The sequence below is a fragment of the Vanellus vanellus genome (genome assembly GCF_965231255.1).
Source record: "Vanellus vanellus genome assembly, chromosome: 3".
In the NCBI taxonomy this organism is placed as follows: Eukaryota; Metazoa; Chordata; class Aves; order Charadriiformes; family Charadriidae; genus Vanellus; species Vanellus vanellus.
In genome coordinates, this window is record NC_138907.1 from 40,091,486 (window position 1) to 40,113,050 (window position 21,565).

A 21,565-nucleotide genomic window follows, 5' to 3' on the forward strand; every position below is an offset into this window, starting at 1 on the left:
CACGGTCGGTCTGTGGAAGCTGCTGCTGCTCGTTGGCGCTATGCAGAGCTCCTGGGCCCGGCATAACGAGTGGCCCTACAGCGGGCGAGCTCATACAGTGCGGCACAAGTGTGGGACGGCCTGTGGCACCTCCCCGACCCCGCGTGAGAGAACGCAGCAGTGGGGCAGCTGCAAAGTCATGAGCCCAGAGGGTCACCTGGGCCCGAATCCCGCTGTCCCCGGCCGGGTGGAGGGGTGCTGGGTGACCGCGGCCCTGCTGCTGACGTGTGGCCGAACCACCTGAGAGCAGCCATGCCGGGGGAGAAGGCCGCACGTGGCTCTGCTCTGGAAAACGGGCCTTGCTCGCCATATCAAGAAGACGGCTTCAAGTTGTGCCAGGGCAGGTTTAGATTGGATATTTAGATTGCCCAGACGTGCATGACCCATCTCTGCAGCACAAGCAAGCACAGCTCCCCACGGCTGCTCGCGCAGGCAGCTCCGAAAGTTGCTCAGCCCTGGCAGGCAGGCAGGGCCTGTCCTGGGCTCGTCCAGAACGGGAATGGGAGGGAGACAGCGTCTTTGCAGCCAGGGAAGGTCGGGGGCCAGGGGCGTTTCCATACCCCCTTTCTGCGGGTGCAGGGGATGAGCTGTGTTGCCTGCTGCTTCATCCTGAGAGACCGACCGTTTTTAGCACACCTTTGCAGTTCTTGTACTTGAAGCAATTGTTCATATATAAGATATTCCCATACCGTTAACTATCACCACCTAATTCCTTTTAATAATGTCTGAGCAATCAATTTGGTAATTTTTCCTGCCCTCAATACCCTATTTTAACACGTTTTTCTCAATGAAGCGATCGCTAAACTGTCAGTTATAAATCTGGTGAACCTGTCAGGCAGTGAAAGGCAAAAATCCAGTCATTTCATCATTTCATCTCAATGTCTAACCACATTAGGAAATGTCATCAGGTATTCTTTTTTTTCTTTTCGCAATCCATTCCTGTGAAGTGAAAAATAAATTTCTGTCTATGAAAAAAACCCTTCCCTCCATTCATCATTCCTTGCTGTGTGACTAAAATTACTTAAGTGAATAAAGCCCAAGATGATTGCTGGGCAGAGAAGAACCTAATGAGGTTCAACAAAACCAAGTGCAAGGTCCTGCACCTGGGGAGGAAGAATGCTAGGCACCAGTACAGGTTAGGGGCGGACCTGCTGGGAAGTAGCTCAGAGGAGAAGGAACTGGGGGTTGTGGTAGACAGTAAATTATCCATGGCCCAGCAATGTGCCCTTGTTACCAAAAAGGCCAATGGAATCCTGGGCTGCATAGGGAAGTGTGTGGCCAGTAGATCGAGGGAGGTCATTCTCCCCCTCTACTCTGCACTGGTGAGGCCACAACTGGAATACTGTGTCCAGTTTTGGGCTCCCCAGTTCAAGAGGGACAGGGAACTGCTGGAGTGAGTCCAGCGAAGAGCAACTAAGATGATTAAGGGATTGGAGCATCTCCCTTATGAGGAAAGGCTGAGAGAGCTGGGACTCTTTAGCCTGGAGAAGAGAAGGCTGAGGGGAGACCTTATTATGGCGTACAAGTATCTAAAGGGTGGGTTGAAGGAGGATGGAGCCAGGCTCTTTTCAATGGTTCCAAGTAACAGGACGAGGGGCAACGGGCACAAGTTAGAACACAGGAAGTTCCGTTCAAATACACGGAAAAACTTCTTTACGGTGAAGGTGACAGAGCACTGGCACAGGCTGCCCAGGGAGGTTGTGGAGTCCCCTTCTCTGGAGATTTTCGAGACCCGCCTGGATGCAGTCCTGCGTAGTGTGCTCTAGGCAATCCTGCTTTAGCAGGGGAGTTGGACTAGATGATCTCTAGAGGTCCCTTCCAACTCTGATGATTCTGTGATTCTGTGATTCTGTGATGTACATAAGCACACATATACTGAAGAATGAACATAAGCATGAAATAAGCACGAAGGTACTGAAGTTTAGAATCTGGTAGTTTCTCCCCCCTTAATTTGCTTTTGATGGTTATGCTTTACTCTTCCCCTATTTTGACTTTCTTTCCCTTAGTGCTCTGGCTGAGGTTGCTCCAGGAAAGAAAGCGCTGCATTATCCCATACAGGGACTCGGTCCTGACGAAACTCCTGTGGTCCGCTCAGGGGGGAAACAGCAGGACCATCGTGGTAAATTGATTCTTGAATTTATGACCTGCTTTACCTGTCAAAGTGGGATCGCATGGCTCTAACAGTGGTGAAAGTGCGTGTAGATAAAAAGTTAAAAGATTGCTTTCCATGCAACATAAAGGTGAGAACCCTTCTTCTGGTCACAAGTCTCTTGCCACTAGGAAATGTATCGCTCAAATGGAGAGCACGTCTGTTTTCAGAACAGAAATGTGGCTGGCACAAAATCTCTCTCTCTCTCTTTCTACATTAGCGATTAAAACCCCATTTCTTCTGCAAGAGTTTTCTACGTATTCGTTAAAACTTATCTAAATAAAGAGAAATGTAGGTATAACACTCATAAGCACCCCCTCCACTTTTGTTTTAGAAAAGCCATGCTCTTTACATAAAATGAGGCAGTATTATGAAGCAACTATATTTTTTTCATGAATTCTGAGATTATAGTTTGGGCTGTGCACCAGATGTTGCATTCCTAAATAAGACGAAACTGCCATAGGATCGCCTTTGTCTCAGGGGAATTAACTGTGTACTCCAGCATCTCTGAAGAGGTATTTTTTCTTAAAGAAAGTACTATCAGTAGAGAGATGGAGGAATACAAATAGAAAATGTGCATATGTGAAAACGTTGACCAAATGCTAGCAGTCTTAAAACAGCTTACCTGAGTTTCTTCAAATGCTAATTTTCTTAATTGATCAAAGATATTTTGAACAAATGTAAGGACAGATTCTTCAACTGTTACTTGTAGAAATACCATCAAAGTGGTGTTAAGAGTTTTTTTGCATCGATGCTAGCATAAGCCAGAATTACCAGGATTTGAGCACTTTCAGTATTAATTTTTGTGAAAACCACTTGCATCTTCTTGTCTGTCTTTCTTCCTTTCTCAGTTCTTGCAAAAAAGTTAAAAGGAGTTAATTTATAGCCAGATTGCTAAGACACTAGGATTCTCCTTTTATGTTTAAGGACTTAATCCCTATCTGATATTTGGTAGTGTTTAACACCGCTTTAAAAAAAACTCCTTCAAAGTCTAATGTCAGTTAATACTTTTCATATGCTTCCAGATTGTGCCCGTGAGTCCGGCAGACCTCTATTACAAAGGAACGTTGTCAACCTTACGAGATGCTGAAAGGTACGCTTTCATAATTTTTCCCGTTCTGGTCCTGCTGCAAATTGCAGTCAGGTGCTGAGCAAAAGGACAAAAGATACCCCTTCAAAGTGATTGACAGCTCCAGATGAAGAAAGAGCGAATCTGTCAATAAGCAAAGGCAGCAGATTAAGAGCTTAGTCTGTATTCTTATTAACGAACGGCATATATTTTCACTACTAAGTTGTAGGACAGGGGTAACTCTTTTTCCTGAGAATTCTGGGTCTCTCTCCTACGTGTGACTTAATTCGGCTTCTTTCCTTCCTTTTCTCTCCCAGTGATGCAGCATGTAGTTGAAACGGAGAACATAGAGATGATCCCTGCTGCCAGGGTTTTGTCACCTCTGCTTCCTAGTGCCAGATCCCAGCGACAGTGCCACACAGAGCTATTCCTTCCTGCCCAGGAGCAGCTCGCTTCCCGGCCCCTTTCCCAGTCTGTTGGGTCCTTCTGGAGGAGAAGGTTCCCCCGTCTCCTCCCCTTTGCTCTCCTCCTGCCCTTTCTGGGGCTCAGGACTGAACACCACTCTCTTTGCAGTCCTTTCAGTCAGGCTTTTGCTGGGACTCCAGCACGACTTGTTCCTTCTTATTCCAGCTGCCCTAAAAAGAGCTCAGGCACTTACATGGCTGTTATCCCAAAGCGGATCATGGCTCAGTGACCTTGTAGCTGCAGCAGCCTGCCTATTAGGAGATATCAGGCACAGGAAATTTAATTGTTCTAGCATCAATTCAGTCTTGCAAAGAGCTGAATTGCTTTCACGTGCCGACGAATGCAGACCAAGAAACTCCCCACACCGGAGCCAGCTCTGTGCAGGGGCAGCTGGAGTTGTCTCTGCAGGGGATTTGTCTGCCTACCTGGCGTACCCACGCTTGGAGTGGATGAGGTCTGGTTTTGAAGTACCCCATCCCACATTGCGCCACGTACCAGGGGCACAGCAGCTGTGGCTACATTGCTGCAAGTCAGGCTTAGCTGGAGAAGAGGTGGTTTTCCCGGGCTGGCAAGGTCAAAAGCAAACCGGGCGGTGATTGCTGGTAGCGGTGCAAGAGAGGGCAGCAGATGCTTCCACCCGAGAAGCAAAGTGGCCATGAGACTTTTCCACTTGAGAGGTTCCAGAGCTACACGGGATAGTTCTGAACAGGGAAAAGAACAGAAGAAAAAGAAAAGCCACGTTTGACAGGAAATCTTGTTGTTTGCTGGGATTGTCCGGCTAACAGCTTCTTCTTTTGTCTTTTATGTATTTTCCTATTTAAAAGGACAAAAAGATCAGGAACAAAGCAGTGGTAAATGCAAGTCCAGTTGTAAATGAAAGTTATCGGAGGCATTTTACAAAATGTGAACCCTGGTATGCCAATTTCAAGTCTTTCAAAATACTTGGGTGGGAGACAGGAGACCTGCGTTACCCCTGCTCAGCCCTGACACAGGTGCAGGAGCACACCCCTTGTTGTGTCTGGATTAGGACTCCATCTGACCCTGAGATGAGGCTCATGAGAACCAAGACCACCAGAAGCCTTGTCCTGGGCGGGCACTCCACGACAGTGGATGCTCTCCCCTTACTGCCTGCCGGCCAGCTCGTGCTCTGCTGTATTAAGGCCGCTTAGCAGCTCTGCTGCGTTTCTGCCTGTCAATATGGGAGTAGTACTTAATATCTGTGACTTGGGACTTTTTTCCAAAGTTTGGGTTTTTTTTCTCCCCAGTCACATTGCTTTTAAAAACTTCAAAAGAAAAGAAGACAGCTCTGCCTTTGAGAAATGGTCCCTGTCCTCATTTGCAGCACTGGCACATCGGGTTGCCAAAGTCATTTCCCTTATCAAGCGCTGGTTTGCTCAAGGTAAAAGCCCCGTCTTCTACCGAGTAAGCTGTTGGATCCAGTTTTAGAGAACTAATGGTGACAAGCCTTTGCTGGTGTGGTATTGCTTTACTCGTGTGGCGGAGAGAACCCTTAAATTGACAGGAGAGAGTCACCATAAACCTGGGCCTGTTGCATGTGTTGCCAGTGGTTTTGCGGCTCAGCTTGTCAGGTTGCTCTTTGTAAAAGTATGTTTCAGAATGAGGTATTCAAACACCGCCTGGACACGGTCCTGGGCAGCCCGCTGCAGGTGACCCTGCTGGAGCAGCGGGGCTGGACCAGATGACCTCCAGTGACTGGGGAAGGCCTTCCTCTTCATTGCGATTCTGATTCTGAAATTGGTGCTGGGAGGGACAAGCAGTGCCGTACGCTGGAAAGTGTCTTGTTCACGACTGCCTCCCTCTGTCAAGAAGGCTGCATGTGTGTTCTGTACTGTGCTCAGCACCAACATCTGTCTGTCCAGGTGCAAGGTGAAAAAGAGCATCATGTCAGAAGTGACTTCAGGAACTTTTGCGAGCTTAGCCACGTTGGACGGCGATTGCAACTCTGGAATGACAGCACAGTCGTGTTAGGGAATAAGCGTAGGGGGCAGCTGGGTAACGTGGCTTCAGTGTCAATTTCTGATCTGTGGTGTTTGTTTTGTTGTTGCTGGTGGTGGGTTTTTTTGTTTGTTTGCTTGCTTGTCTTTTTAAAGGGAAATCAAATCTACGGTCTGCATCTGATACAGGACCTTAGCTGTTGGGATAGAGAGCTGAAATTCTGTTGTCTTCTCACCTCTGCTGTAGATTTGTGCTTGCGGAGCATCTGCACAAACTCTGCAAGACAATCTCTAGGCTGCACTTGAGTGAAATGAGACCGTCTCTGTTATGCTAGTGGCTTTCTAGGGTAAAACTTAGGGTTTGGATAAAATGGAGGGGTTTTGCCTAAAACATCGTGGGGGAGGCTTTCTGCCTACGTGGGAAAGACACAACCCAGTGGTACTCACTAATCACGTGCTGACTCACTCACTAAATCCTCTTTCTGCAGGAGTAAAATACAGCAAAATACAAATTCACTGAAGCTGTCTACGAAGGCGCAGAAAGTGACCTTTCCATCTACTGCTCCTCCAGTCCTTGTGAGTTGCTTGCTGTTGTCCTTAAGAATAATACTTTAATATTATTAAAAATATAATTTATTATAATTATATACCTAATAATAATTTTATATTAATAACATAACATAATATTATTGTATGACTATATTATTAGTCTAATAATACTATTACTCTAATAATATTTTAAAAGTATTAATAATAATTCAGTTAATGATAATTCAATTGTGGGTGACAGGTAGAGCTCAGAGGGTTGTGGTTAGCGGTGCAGAGTTTAGTGGGAGGTCAGTAACAAGTGGTGTCCCTCAGGGGTCAGTACGGGGTCCAGTCCTGTTCAATATAGTCATCAATGACCAGGATGAAGGGATAGAGTGCACCATCAGCAAGTTTGCTGATGACACAAAACTGGGAGGAGTGGCTGACACGCCGGAAGGCTGTGCCGCCATACAGCGTGACCTGGACAGGCTGGAGAGTTGGGTGGAGAGGAACCTTATGAAATTCTACAAGGGCAAGTGTAGGGTACTGCATCTGGGGAGGAATAACCCCACGCATCAGTACAGGTTGGGGGCTGACCTGCTGGAGAGCAGTTCTGTGGAAAGGGACCTGGGACTCCTGGTGGACAACAGGATGACTATGAGCCAGCAATGTGCCCTGGCGGCCAAGAGGGCCAATGGCATCCTGGGGTGCATCAAGAAGAGTGTGGCCAGCAGGTCGAGGGAGGTCATCCTTCCCCTCTACTTTGCCCTGGTGAGGCCGCATCTGGAGTATTGTGTCCAGTTCTGGGCTCCCCAGATCAAGAAGGTCAGGGAACTGCTGGAGATGGTCCAGCAAAGGGTTACTAAGGTGATCAGGGGATTGGAGCGTCTCTCTTATGAGGAAAGGCTGAGGGACTTGGGTCTTTTTAGTCTAGAGAAAAGATGACAGGGGGGAGATCTTATTAATGCTTATAAATACTTAAAGGGTGGGTGCCAGGGGGCTGGGAACAGTCTTTTTTCAGTGGTGCCCAGTGGTAGGACAAGAGGTAATGGGCACAAACTGGAACATAGGAAGCTCCATCTTAACATGAGGAGGAACTTCTTTACTTTGAGGCTGGCAGAGCACTGGAAGAGGCTGCCCAGAGAGGTGGTGGAGTCTCCCACACCGGAGACATTCAAAACCCGCCTGGATGCCATCCTGTGCAACATGCTGTAGGTGACCCTGCTCAGGCAGGGGCGTTGGACTAGATGATCTCCAGAGGTCCCTTCCAACCCTGAGCATTCTGCGATTCTGTGATCTTGACCTGTTGTTCAACAAAGTGGATGCTGTTTTTCTCAGAAGAACTTAGTTTTCCTTCCTTTTCTTCTTCTTGGGCTTCTTCCCACTCTGCCCTGTTTCCTTAGATCCCATCTTACTAACCCGTGTGAGTAGCCTTGAACTCAGTGTACTGGGTTTTCTCCTGTTATTTGTCTTGTCAATACCTCTGTGTTGCTTTTTGTTGGGGATCTCACAGGCATCAGAAAAGCAAAGGATTCTCCTTTTTCTCTGCTGTGGGAGTGAAAACTGTCCTGAGTGCCCCTTTTTTAAGGAAAAGAGATACAGGTGATGCCTAGGAGATTTTTCACTGTGTCTGATGAAACTTGTGTCAATCTCAAGAATATTTATGGCTGACATGAGTCTGGTTTTGCAATGTTTTCTTTGTTTACAGTGAAGAATGCGAGACCTAACAGCTCAGGTAACGAGCAGTCTGCTGCAGTTTCCAGAGGTGACTTTTGAGGCAGTTGGGGAAGAGGAGAGAAGCCGCAATTCTGTGGTGTGCGGGAAGTTTTCTAGAGGTGAGCATTTTCCTTTAAATTTGGACTTGGTGTAAAGTTTTTATTGCCTGGAGGTCACCGGAAGCACCGGGTCATAGTATCAACTGTGCCAGGTTGGTGCTGTTAAGGTGCATCAGGTTTAGCGAGAACAAAAAGGATGCTTCACCGATTAAAAATGCTAAGAGTAGAACATCGGTATAGTTAAACTTTGAAGTTACAACAACCTGCACCAATCTTGCGCTATTAAAAAAGTTTACTTAAATATGCTGAGTCAGTGAGCCCTCCTCAATTTTTAATTAAATAAAAAAGCAGTTTTCAAAAAGCAATTAGTGGTGTTTTGGGCGGTATTTATTTGCATCAGCTCAAGCTCCGTGACCTTTGTAACATCACGTGCAGAAATAGTTCTTCTAGGGTGTTACAGAGTTACCCGCCCGCTTTTTCTTTTCTAGTCTGAATAAAAACAGAAGGAAGAGGATAACACTGTTAAGCACTGCAGCCATATTTCCAAAGTATCTACTAGGATGCAGATGAGTAGCCAGGGAGAGTTGCTGAAAGCGGCTAAGCAGATTAGGTGGTGGACTTAGTAGGTGATCTGAAAGCAGAGCCGGGTGCCTGTCTGGATGTCTAGGCTTCTGTTAAGACCAGGTGGAATCTATGTACCTGACTGTAAATGCAGTAATTGAGGTGACACTTCCTTGGAGCTTGAAGTAGTTCAGTGAAACAAAATGGGTTGAATTCTTCGTGTGACCAGCACGTGTAAAAGTTTACATTTACTCATGCGGTGCCCGTTTTAAGAGAACGTCTTGTTGAGGTCCAAATCCCCACCCAAAGTAGGCCTGTGTCAAGGACAAATAATCAACTAGAAATGAATTGGCTTAGATTTGTTATGTGGGAAGCCCGTCTTAAGACTTTCATTCCCATATGCGTTTAGATGATTTCTAGCAAAACCAAGCCGAATGTGGTCTAAAGACTCTAGGTCAAGATACTGTAATCTTTATCCCAAACAATCCAGATTCTTCAGTGCAGGAATGACAGGTAGAAATGCAAAAGAACAAGGCTGTTAATTTTAAGAGGTATCACTCGAGGATTTCAGTGGGTGATTTAAGGAATTGACCAGAACGAGGTAAGTTGGTCTTCCTCTGTTAGGTTCTTTTACTGAAGGAAGGGGGCAGTGACTGTGATTTTTCAGTTGTTTTCAGTCTTCTCTTGGACATTTGCTTTAGCCAACTTTCTTTTCTCTTCCAGGGAGGAATGGCCTAGCGTGGTTGGCGCGTGGTCCTCAGCTTGAGGTAGTGAACTCTGTGACAGCAGAGCGGCTCTCTGCGTACCGTTTCAGTGGCGTAAACGAACAGCCTCCCACTGTTCGTGTGGTGAAGGAGTTTTCCTGGCAGAAGAGAACTGGACTACTGGTTGGGTTGGAAGATGCAGAGGGAAGCGTTCTCTGTCTGTACGACCTAGGAATATCACGAGTGGTTAAATCAGTTGTTCTTCCTGGCAGGGTACGTACTTTTTAGTTGGAGAAGCGAAGCTTTGATGTTGTTAGGTGCTGCATGCCCCTGTCTCAGGACAAGCTTTGGAGCATCCCTTTGTAGGAGGTATTTTCTGTCTAGAGCAGTAACATACTGTCACTTGAGAGTATCCAGTCAAGGAGCCTTGAGGTAAAATCTTGGGCACAACGGTACTGTTACCTTTTGAGTTTACAGAGAGTAAACCAAGTTTTCTAGTTTTATTGTAGAGCACATAGTTACCTGCTTCTCCACTTCCACAAAAGGGCATTGAAAAATACCTTTTTTTGGCACAAGTGAAAAAAAGAATCACTACCCTTTAACAGGTCTGTAACAGACATTTCTGAAATGCTTTTTTCTGTCAGAATGAAATTTCTGTCAGAAATTCTGTCTTTCAAAGACCTCGGTCTTCCATAGTTGTACTGTAAATGACTTGGACGCTTTCCCATGAATCTCAGCCTAGCAAGCAGGTGACTTTAGAGCAGAACACATTTTTCTGTTGCCTGAGGAGAGGAAAAAAGAGCCTTTAGTGAGTTACCTGACAAATTGTTAAAAGATCGACTTTGATCCTGCAGGCCTTGAATCTCTGCTCTCTGACTGTTGTGTTTGTGTAGACGGGATACACTGGTGTAATGTTACTGATTTTTTTCTGTCTTCTATAACCCATGAACACGAATGATGCCACGTCCCCTACTCTCATTATCTTAACATAAACGAGAATCAGCGTAAGTTACTAGGACATCAAGATTTGCTGTATTTTTATCCTCTTAGAATCTGTAGCAAATAAATACATACTTATTGCCCAGGGTTCCATAATGTGATCTGGTTTGACTTGCTATAATAAGGTGGAATTTTGTTTGTTTGTCATGCTACAGTGTGCTTACTCATCTCAAGCATCTGTATTGTGGTACTTTCTAAAGCCAGGAGTTGGGTTGGTGCTCCACTGTGTTAGTCTGCCTACCATCTGGGTAAATCTGAGAGTTGTAGCTGGAAAGACAAGTTGTGTGCTGACATAGGCGTATAATCAATAAGTAAATTATGTTTGTGAAAAAGGACATCATAGCTTTATTAAGTTGTATTTCTTAAATCTAAGCAAGCTGGGAAGAGGAACAGGAAAGGGTAAGAAGGAACATGTCACGTATCGAATCTGTGTCTACAGAAGTGATTTGAAACCAAATATAGTTATAAGTCTCAGTTGTATCAGGGAGTCTTTCCATACCATAAAAAAAAGTGGTTCAGGAGAAAAGATGACAAAGCCTTGTGGGGAAAAGTTGGCTGTTGTGTGATGACGGTTGTGAATTTGGGAATAAAGCCAAAGCTTACCTGAATTTCTGCTCTTATGGCCTGAATGCTCTTGATTACAAGCATGTCTGGTCTGTTGCTTTCATTTTGCTTCCTCTCGTTTTGCTGTGAGATTAGTTAGGTGAGCACAGGCAGGACACGGGTGTTGCTGGTTGGACTGTTGACTTGTAAGTTGTGAGTGGGAGCAAGAGTGAGCAAAACCAAGTAGGTAAAACTTCTGTGGACAACAAAGTGTCCAGGTTAACACCAACTTCAAGTAACTCTGCACCGCGGTGTCAAGCCATGAGTGTATTAATACAAGGTATTTCTAGTGACTGTATGACTGTCTTTTAGTGGAAGAGTAAGTGTGTAGTCACTCAGAGAGAAAAGGAATGAGTTGAAAAAACAGAGCTTACAAGCTTAGAAAGAATTTTGGCTTTTTTTTTTTTTTTTTTTTTTGTTGTTGTCGTGGGAGCATGTCTTTTTAACCTCTGGATGATACACGTGTGAAACGCAGCAGAAAACGGAAAACGTCTTGTTGGAATTGGCTTCTAGTAAAAGCAACTCTGAATTAAAAACATTAATTCTGTTAAATGGGTTTATAATGGTTGTATGTTTCAGAACTATGGAATGGTAATTTCCCAAGTTTGTATGAGGTGGAGGGGTAGCATGTGGATTCCGTGAGCTGAGAGAAGTTTTCTGAGTTCATTCCCAGAATGAGTCGACATTAGTCTAGGAGCATATGAAAAGCCCGTGCAGAGCGCAGTGGAAAACTAGGCACTTTGAGGAGCTTCTAGGTGGTAAATGGAAGTGTTAAAATCGGGAAACGTTTTTGGAAGACTGTATGTACAAATGGAAAAGATTAATTTGGAGCTAGTTGAACGACAAAAACAGTCTTAGAAGAGAAAGAAGTTGGAAGCAACACTTGAACTTTGGCTAATTGTGCAGCAAGATATGTAGAGTATTTCTGCTTCCCTCATAACAGTCATCAAGACTTGGAGCAGCAAGAATTGGGATAATCAAAACGCTTGCGATAGTCCTTCGAGTAGGAGAGAAGACTGGAAACTTGTTTTGATTTAGAGGGAATCTGAAATGGGAAATGACAGTGGTCTGAATTGCTGTAGGTACTTCTAAGATTAGAATTCTTGTGAGCAAGATGAAAGGTAAATTGTGGAGTAGGTTGCCAGGCAGAGCAGTGGCAACAAGTGCTTGATAGGGGAGAGGAGAAACCTTTGGGGTTTGGTTATTTTTCCCCACCTCTGGGGGTAAAAATAAAAGATAAAAGTGGACTGCCTTGTGAAGTTCACTTCTTTGTTTTATTTTCCTATAACACTTTGTTGTTGATGTAAAGCTTCCTGTTTGCATTGCGTTGCATTTTGTGAGAGGGCTAAACTATAGCCTATGTCCTTTTGTTGTATAGCTTCAGTGCAGGAGTCTTCATGTGCTTGTGCTCTGCTCTGGCAGTCAGTATTGTTCTGGGACGTGTTACAACACGTGCTGAAAGGTCTGTCTTCACCTTGTAATACAGTTGCATGCAGACTGCTTGGCATGTTAAAGGGCAGTGTGCACTTTTTCCTTACTTGGAGTTTGCTTTTTATCTAAGAAGCTGCTGTTCTTTGTGCTGTTGTTTTAGGCTGGATTTTAAAATTTTTGCTTAATGTTCATGAAAGTGCTGGTGTTCATTTAAATTTTTTTTTCCTTTATCTGGCTGTTGTTTTTATTCTAATTGAGGAGTAGTGTAAATGTTACTAAGCTAGTCTCTCTCTTCATTACCTTTTAAAAATGTTTCATTCCCATGGAAATGGTGTGTCTCCCATGCAACATGGCTGCTGCCTCAACTGACTTAAAGCCATGATTTATCCTAATACCTGTTGGCAAAGAAAGCGTAGATTGTATCACAGCGCTGACAGTCTGTAAGCAGTGGGAGAACTAGATCTAGTTTTGTCTTGCTTAAGTCCCTTGAATATGACAAAGTTTCTTGCATGTTACTGATTTTCTTAGCGTTAACTAATTCTAAGTAGGAAATGGAAATTGGTAAGCTGTAATAATAGAATGTAGCATTTCAATTGAAGTTAATTCAGTGAAGTAGCTGTAGGAAATCTAGCAAAGGGAAGGCAATAACAGATTTTTTTACAGGGCTTTTTTCTTTTTCTTGTTCCTTGATAGGATTGGAAACAATGCTTTGTTTTTTAAGTCTTATGCTCCCGTATTTACTTTCTTGTTTGTGATGTGCTAGTTCTGGCTTCCCTTTTGAATGATTTCGACTTAGGTTGTCAAACAGCTGAAATATTAACTTGTAGTTTTCCTGTAGGTAACTGCTATAGAGCCCATTACGAGTCACGGAGGAGCCAGTGTGAGCACTCAGCACCTTCATCAGAGTCTGCGATGGCTCTTTGGAGTGGCAGCAGTGGCTACAGATGTTGGTCATCTACTTCTGGTTGACCTTTGTTTGGATGATTTGTCTTGCAGTCAGAATGAAATTGAAGCATCGGGTAAGTTTGTGTTTTTTAAATATGAATTTAAATATAAGAAAATGTGTCTCTTTTAAAGAAACAGTATGCATCCCACTTTGAAGATACTAATGTGCAGACATTGGTGACTACTGACTGCAGGTGACGGTTTGCCATCGTATAATCCTGAACTGATTAAAACTGGGCATGTCTGATTACTCCTAGTGTTATAAATGCCCCCCTCCCACCAAGATCCCTGTGTCACTATGATTCTTGCCAGTGAGGTGTGGGAGTTTTACCATCTGAGTCGGTGCAGCTGCCTGGTAGGAAGTTGTGTCGGAGGTGCCCTATTTCTTGGGAACGTTCTTTGGCTCGTCTTAATTGACTTGGGGCAAATTGTAGGCTTGTTTTCTAAAATAAATCCCACTCATCAAAACCCCTGCATTTGGATGAATGAAATCCCTGATTGGTGTATTCAGATTGCATCCAGTTTTGGCTATTACAACAGTGGCTTCAGGAGTTGGTGTCATTTCAAACAGCTTCATCGTGAGGCTCAAACTCCTGATGTACGGAGTCCAAGAGGAATTTGTCTATGAAGATTATGCTTTTACTTTGTTTTCACATATGAGTGAGAATCTGTGTCCGATCAGAGAGTTCTTATGTTCTTTGAAGACGTACAAAATGGAAATGGCAAAAAGTGTTGTGTTGCATAAATTGGTATTTTACCTGGGACGGTAGAATTAGATTATGGGTTTTGTCACGTCAGCGTATAAACTGCATGCTAAATGGCATAACGCATTCATTTATTGCACGGTTTTGTGTGTGTAGATCTAGAAGTTGTCACCAGAATTCCTGCTGAAGTCCCACAAAGAAGAGAAACTGTGACCAGAGAAGGGAGACATCTCTGTTTTCAATTCCAAAATCCTTCCGGAACAGCAGTGTCAACCCTGTGCTACATAAGCAGAAGCAATCAGCTCGTTGTGGGTTTTTCAGATGGCTACCTGTCACTGTGGAACATGAAAACTTTGAAGAGGGAGTAAGTAGGCCTTTACGCTTGGCCACAGCTGGAGGGGCAGCGGTCTCCATTTTTTGCGTAAGGAAGTATGTGAATTCGAAGAGAACTTTTTCAGGGACTGAACCCAGTATGAATACAATCTTGGAATGTGTAGAAATCCTCTTCTGCAATACCTTTTAAGTCATACCTGCATTAAGTGGATGGCCTTCTCCTCAGTGCACTGGGATTGTTTTCCTTATTGTGCCTGTGGATTGGGGAATTGTGGAAAGCATGCTTCTTTGGGTTACGTCAAGCAGTTGGGATGCGATAGAGCCGATTTCTATCAGACAGTCTGTTCTACCAGTAGTATTCAGTGAAACCGCTGTTTCACTGTGTGTGTATTTTGATGAAACTGATTTGAGGCACTATTTTTCAGATCCAGTAACTGCACCTAGGGCATCTTTGAAAGGCTGAAGTATGTTAACGGTGTGATTTTGGTGATGCTAGTCTTTAAAATGTGCAGGAGGAAACTAGTGAGAGATGAAAAATCAGTAGCTGATCTGTGCCTGAAAATATATTCTTTCCTACATGTCAGCTTTGGCTGAAATCAGAGATTGACCCATTCCAAGGCAACGCTGCACGTGAATGAAAGTTTGCTTGCAACACTTGGCAGTGAGAATAAGGGACGTGTAAATTTATAAGTAAGAAAAATTAAGAGGTGATTTAAGATCTGCCAAAGAGCAATCTCACTTGAAATATTTGACCAGCTTCAGACAGGGATTCACTTCAGCATGTCTGCAGCGACTCACCAGAAGCTGTTGGACGCATAGCCAGTGGAGGAATAATTAGGCGACAAGAATGGACTGTGAAGGTACCAATAAGATTCACAAGTCTGGAAGGAAAAATGCTTTGCGTAGTCCACAAAATGAGAAACTACTTGTGTTTGGCACTGTTTTAAATTTGTTCAGAAGATACGCTGCATTTGAAATTCAATATTGAAGTAGGCTACAACAGTAGGAACAATCTTTTGCTTGGCTGCTGAAGTAATCCTTTATGACGTTCCTCCTCCTGAGGCAGAGGAGGACATAAACCCAGGGTATCGCGTTTGCTGGACAGGAGTTTCCTCACCTCTTGACTGTTGCATAAACAGTAGTCTCTTCCTTGACTCACTTGTTTGAGATGGAAGTATGACCTTCTCTACTTTGAGGATAAGCACGTAAGGTCTTCTTTTCATGGAAGATGCTTCTACCCTTCTACAAACAGTTAGGGCCAGTAGGCTCACCTTTTTTGTTTTCTTTTTCCTTTTCTTTTTCTTTTCTTTTTTTTTTTTTTTTTAACGTTGTAGGCACCACTCTCAGCTTGAAGGAGGAAGGATTCCTGTCTATGCTGTCACTTTTCAAGAGCCTGAGAATGATCCTCGCAATTGTTGCTACTTGTGGGCTGTTCAGTCTACACAGGAAAGGTGAATAAACACTTACTGTGAGCCACTGGGTTTTATTTGTTTTAATATGTTTGTTGGCATACAGTCGATCCAGGTATATTTGTTTTGTTTCGTGAGCTATGCAGAAGATTCTGTCAGGTACGGAAGGTTTTAAGCTTACAATGCAATTTTTACGGGCTTCACAGAGATGTGAAGAGGGACCTGGTAGTTCCCGCCTTCTGAAAGAAGGCAAAGCAACTGTGGCTGTATTTTTGTGCTTGCATTCTTAAATGATTTCCTTTTGTTTCTTGCGGACTGCTTCACGATCTGTTTGATGTTCCCACCATGGTATTAAAATTCCATTAAAAGTAGTTGAGGCTGCAGATCTAGAAGACTAAAGGTGCCGATACAACAGCCTGCCGCCCCTAAGCCTGCCGCCCCTAAAGGAGGGCGGTGACAGTACTGGCGATTGCCTTGTGCCAGCTTCAGCAGTCGTGAGCCAGTTCAGCTCACCTGGCAGGGAAGGATTCAGCAGAGAAGTCTATGGTTTCCTGCTGGACGACTGCATCAGATCTGAATGTGGGAGGGTGCAGTGGGTACAGGAGAGGGACTGGAACTTTGGTGGTAAGGGAAGGGGGGGAGGGGAGCTATTCCATCAGCTCAGCCGTTCCGAGAGCGGCAGTCTTTTTAAGTTTGACTTTAAAGCAGTTTTGATTGAGACCTCTTTGCTGTGAAGAAGTCTATCCAACAATTTTTAGTCCATGCAACATATTAAAGCTTTCAAAATGTATGGTTAGCATTTGCCCTTGAAGCTTTTAGTGTCAAAATGTCCTCCTTTGTTTTAGTGGCTAAATGTGGCCAGTTACCTTGTTTTGGGAAGCGGTGTTTTTCTTTTCAGCAAGAGCGTGCTATTAAGAAAACGTCAGTCTAGAACTAATGAAATGATTATAAGGATTATAAAGCATCTTTGTAGTCAAATTTCCTCATTGATATCTTTTTCAGTGAAGGTGATGTGGTGAGTTTACATCTGTTGCAGTTAGCATTTGGTGACAGAAAGCGCTTGGCATCAGGACAAGTCATGTATGAGGTAAGACGTGCACGCGTGTGAAAAGAAGAGTTATCTTCTCGGGGTGAGCATCAGTTGAGTTCGCAGGGGCAATATTTACCATCAAAATTCAGAGCTGACTGGGAAAAAATAGTCTTTTGCTGAGTCTTCTTGGGCCTTGCCTTTGTGCATGCTTTTTGAAAACAAGGCATACACTTTTGTGCTGCAGTGTTGTGTGTTCCAACTAGATTCATCTGCAAAGAGCCCCTGTAAATTCAATTCCTGAAGAGGAAGCAGCTTTTACAAATAAAATTATTCTTAAACAACAAATTCAGGGCATGTAGGAAGAAAAGAGAGGGCCTTGAATAGCTTTGTTGAACCAATCTGCAGACTTGAATAAGCTTCCGTCTGTCTCCCTGGGTTTAGTTTCTTTAGTTTCTGTCTGGGTTCAGTTTCTTGGTTTTCTTTTGAGCCCTGTCAGCTGGACTTCAAATGAAATGTACCTACAGTGTCTCTTAGGTGTTGATGATCCTGAAACTTAGTAGCTGTAAAGATAACTTGTTCCTCTTTTTGGCTGGGTTACCTATTGAATCTACTCTCAAAGCCAGCAAAATAGGTAAATACAGTAAGCAGTGGTATGACTTGTTCAGAAGAGAATACAGAAATGTACAATCTGGCTCCAAAGGTGGTGCGTTTAAAATATAGGTGAGGTATCATTATATCTCTGGTATGTAACAGATACAGGGCACATCTGTAGAATGTAGAATTCTATTCGGTAGCATGCTCGGAAGTCTTCCAAAACCTTTTTGAGGGGAAAGTAATCTTAATTCAGAGCAAGTCTTTCCTCCTATTGTGATCCTTTGTCTTGCATAGTCTCAATAGGAAAAACCCCAAAAGGTGCATTAGGCCAGAATCTGTGGTCTACAGAGGGCACTTTTAGTCTCAGAACACTTCCTTGGAAGCACAGGTTGGTTGGTACCACATGACTGTCTGCCTACACGGCTGTCTGAGACAAGTTTCTTTCCATCCTCACTGGCAGAAAAGTGTCTACTTTCATATCAGAGTCTGACCAGCGCATCTCATTTGAAAACTCTCTTCCTATTTTACCAGTCGATAAAGTCCCTCCTTAATATCTTCCATACAATTGAGTTCCTTAAGTGGGATTTGCTTGCCCCAGTGTGGGAAGTTTCAAATGTACTGCTTTGCTTCAGAAGTTGTCTTAGGCAGGAATTGTTTGGTATTATTTTGCCCTTCCCCTCTGCGCCATCTTTGTGGGGGACTGGCTCTTCATATATGAATGAAAGCTTAAATTTCTAGCTCTTAAAATTAGTCTCTGACAGGTTTCTGGAGTTTTAGTACTTTACCTGATGAAACTGCCTTTTGGAATGCTGGATGTCTCATTCAGGACAACACCTTTTATTAAAATTGGGTGTAGTGATCGTTCATTCTATACCAAAAATGAGGCTCTTTGCCTATGCTTCATATTAGTTTTCAAAGAGATGATTTTCATTTTCCTTATCTCCGCTGCACATGTCTGTTATTTCCAAAGGTGCTTGAGAAAACAGAATGGACTGTGCAGGCTTCAGAGCAAATGTTAGCCTTTTTTTTTTTTAGGAATGAAAGACATAGTTTTTAGTAATTATTATTTTTTTTTTTTAGACAGCCTTGATATTTATTTGAAACATTTCCTGGAACTATTAAGAGAAAGCTTGTCTCTTCTCAGGTGAATTAGATGTATCTTATGAGATCATATGGGAACGTGTTGTTTCATGCTAGTTTAGGAAAGTTTTAGTAAACTTGGATAGAATGTGGTGTGATCCGTTTCTGGGTTGTTTTTTGTTTGGTGGTGGCGGATTTTTGTTGTTTTTTCGTTTGGTGTCCACAGTACGCCCAGTCTTGCACCATACAGCAGACAGTTTGAACCAATGTTGTGTTTGGAAAGACAGTATTTTAGTTAATGCTTACTTAGAAACTGGTGGCATCAGGGGTTGAACACAATCCTGCCGGGGTTTCTGTGTATCTCAAAGTAGTTTGCTTACTCTGTAGTAATTTGTGATCCTAAATGCCTTGGCCACGTGCATCCCATGTCCTCTCTGTTTTCCCTTTTTGCTGTTGGCTGTGCTTGGTGAAGGACCTGAGGGCTATTTCCCCCATTAATCAGTCTCTGACAAGATGAGAAGAGGAGGTAGCAAGAGCTTACGTGGTTTGAAAGAAGATTGTGCATCAGTAAGAAGTTCTTATAGTTCCCCGAGAGGGATGTGCGTTCACTCTAGCGATGTGCCTATAGATCATACCTCTCAACAGGGCTTTAGCTGCTGTAATGGCGTGACTTCTCTAACTTCATCAGTTCTGTGATCAAGACATGGAGTAAAGAGCTTTGTGTGCATGCGTGCTGCATTATTTCAGATATCTCTCTGTAGATATATATTTAGGTTTATAAAGAAACCTTGACATTGCAAGGAAGTCTGCAAAACACATTTAGATCTGAATAATGTTAGGGAAATGCTAGGGTTTGAAAATGTGCCTGGTCTTTAGCACCAAACTTACCTGTTACGATTTGACACTGAATTCTCTTGCATGTCATTTGTAGTTTCTATTTATCATCACAAATAAGCTCATGGGAAATACACAGTATAATATGAAAGAAAGTCTATATCTCATATAATAAGCATACTTAGCTATAATGTATGTTTTTAATCTCAAAATGACCTTGTCTCTCTCCTATTTTTTCCCCAGGGTTTGGAATACTGTGACGAAAGGTACAGTTTAGATCTCACGGGTGGAGTCTTTCCCTTGAGAGGGCAGATCAGCAGTACAAAATTACTCAGCTGTCAGACCGTAGAAAAATTTCGCAGCCATGTTGACAGAGAGGATAGCGTTGATGAAGGTTTGTTCCGATATCCATGTTTGGTTATTCTAAAATAAGTGGTTTTGGAATGTAAGCAATGGATGCTGTTCTGGCCACACAGTCTTAAATATATCTGTACAGACTAGATGGTTGAGATTATTTAAAAAGACAAACTGTGTGCTTAAGTTATTTCGGACTTCTTCAATGGAAAAAATAGGTTTTATTTAATTCCTGCTGACATGCTCTAGCGATGTATGGTGGGGTCATCTGTATAACGCTGGTCAGGCATTTTATTCCTTCAGCTGTCACCTTTGAACAATAAGATCATTCTCTCCACTGCTTTGGAATGTTATCTGAATCTCTTTTTTCCCCTGTTCAAACCTATTTCCGTGTCTACATCCGGGTGGTAGTCCGTCACAGGTGGTGTTCCCCAGGGCTCAGTACTGGGGCCTGATATCTTTAATATCTTTATTAATGATCTGGACAAGGGAATGGAGTGCACCCTCAACAAGTTTTCAGAGGACACCAAGCTGAGTGGGAGCCTTGATGTGCTTGAGGGTAGGAAGGCTCCACAGAGGGCTGTGGACAGGCTGGCTGGCTGGGCTGAGGCCGATGGTATGAGGTTCAACAAGGCCAAGTGCCAGATGCTACACTTGTGTCATAACAACCCCATGCAACTGTACAAGCTTGGGGAAGAAGTTCTCAGGATCACAGCCATCGAGGGAAAGAGAGCACTTCAGAGCAAAGTTTCTAATTGATGTTGAATGTGATGCTCATTGTATGAAATAAACTTGTTGGCCAGCTCGGGTCAAGGGCTCGGGTGTCGCTCCTCTATGATTCTAAGTGGCTGGAAAGCTGCCTGGTGGAAAAGGAGCTGGGGGTGCTGGTCGACAGGCAGCTGAATATGAGCCGACAGTGTGCCCAGGCGGCCAAGAAGAGCAATAGCATCCTGGCATGTATTCGAAATCGTGTGACCAGCAGGATTAGGGAAGTGATTGTCCCCCTGTACTCGGCACTGGTGAGGCGACAGCTTGAAGACCGTGTTCAGTTTTGGGCCCCTCCCCGGAAGAAAGACCTTGAGGTGCTGGAGCATGTCCAAAGAAGGGCAATGAAGCTGGTGAGTGGTGTAGAGCACAAGTCTTATGATGAGCGGCTGAGGGAACTGGGGTTGTTTAGCCTGGAGAAAAGAAGGCTGAGGGGAGACCTTCTTGCTCTCTTCAACTACCTGAAAGGAGGTTGTAGTGAGGTGGGGGTCAGTCTCTTCTCCCAAGTCACAGGCAACAGGATGAGAGGAAATGAGCTCAGGTTGTGCCAGGTCTGGTTTAGACTGGGTATTAGAAACAAATTCTTCACAGGAAAGGTTGTAAAGCATTGGAACAGGCTGCCCAGGGAAATGGTTGAGTCACCATCCCTGGAGGTATGTAAGAGACCTGTGGATGTTGGGTTAATGGTTGGACTCAATGATCTTAAGGGTCTTCATCTGAAATGCCTTTGGATTAAGAGAACTGGGGTTGTGTGTGTAAGCGTGGAGGTGTGAATGTTGTGAACGGTTTATGTTAAGATCTGTATTCAAGTTTCTGGTTTGTCGGGGTTTATTTTTTTGTTTGGTGTGAGAATTGTGGTCTTTCATTTGGAATATGCGTGGAAAGGAGCTACTCTTAAAACTTGTCATTGAGTCAAAGCTGGAAATTAATAATGCCAGCTGTGTGACACAAGCACATACGACAATCACAGAATCACAGAATTTTCAGAGTTGGAAGGGACCTCTAGAGATCATCTAGTCCAACTCCCCTGCTAAAGCAGGATTGCCTAGAGCACATTACTCAGGACTGTGTCCAGGCGGGTCTTGAAAATCTCCAGAGAAGGGGACTCCACAACCTCCCTGGGCAGCCTGTGCCAGTGCTCTGTCACCCTCACCATAAAGAAGTTTTTCCCTGTATTTGAACGGAACTTCCTGTGTTCTAACTTGTGCCCGTTACCCCTCGTCCTGTTCCTTGGAACCA

At 43.9% G+C, this 21,565-nt stretch overlaps 1 pseudogene across 1 annotated transcript in view; it reads left to right on the forward strand.

Annotated features, from left to right (window-relative positions):
- Window positions 1–7,919: 7,919 nt before the first annotated feature.
- Window positions 7,920–21,565, forward strand: part of LOC309669902 (protein ELYS-like) — a 41,242-nt pseudogene continuing 27,596 nt past the window's right edge. Inside the window, exons 1-7 of the transcript in view lie at window positions 7,920–8,040; window positions 9,265–9,518; window positions 13,117–13,297; window positions 14,084–14,291; window positions 15,595–15,711; window positions 16,672–16,756; window positions 19,451–19,601. The product of the transcript in view is annotated as a protein ELYS-like (transcript). The remainder of the gene's footprint in view (window positions 8,041–9,264; window positions 9,519–13,116; window positions 13,298–14,083; window positions 14,292–15,594; window positions 15,712–16,671; window positions 16,757–19,450; window positions 19,602–21,565) is intronic.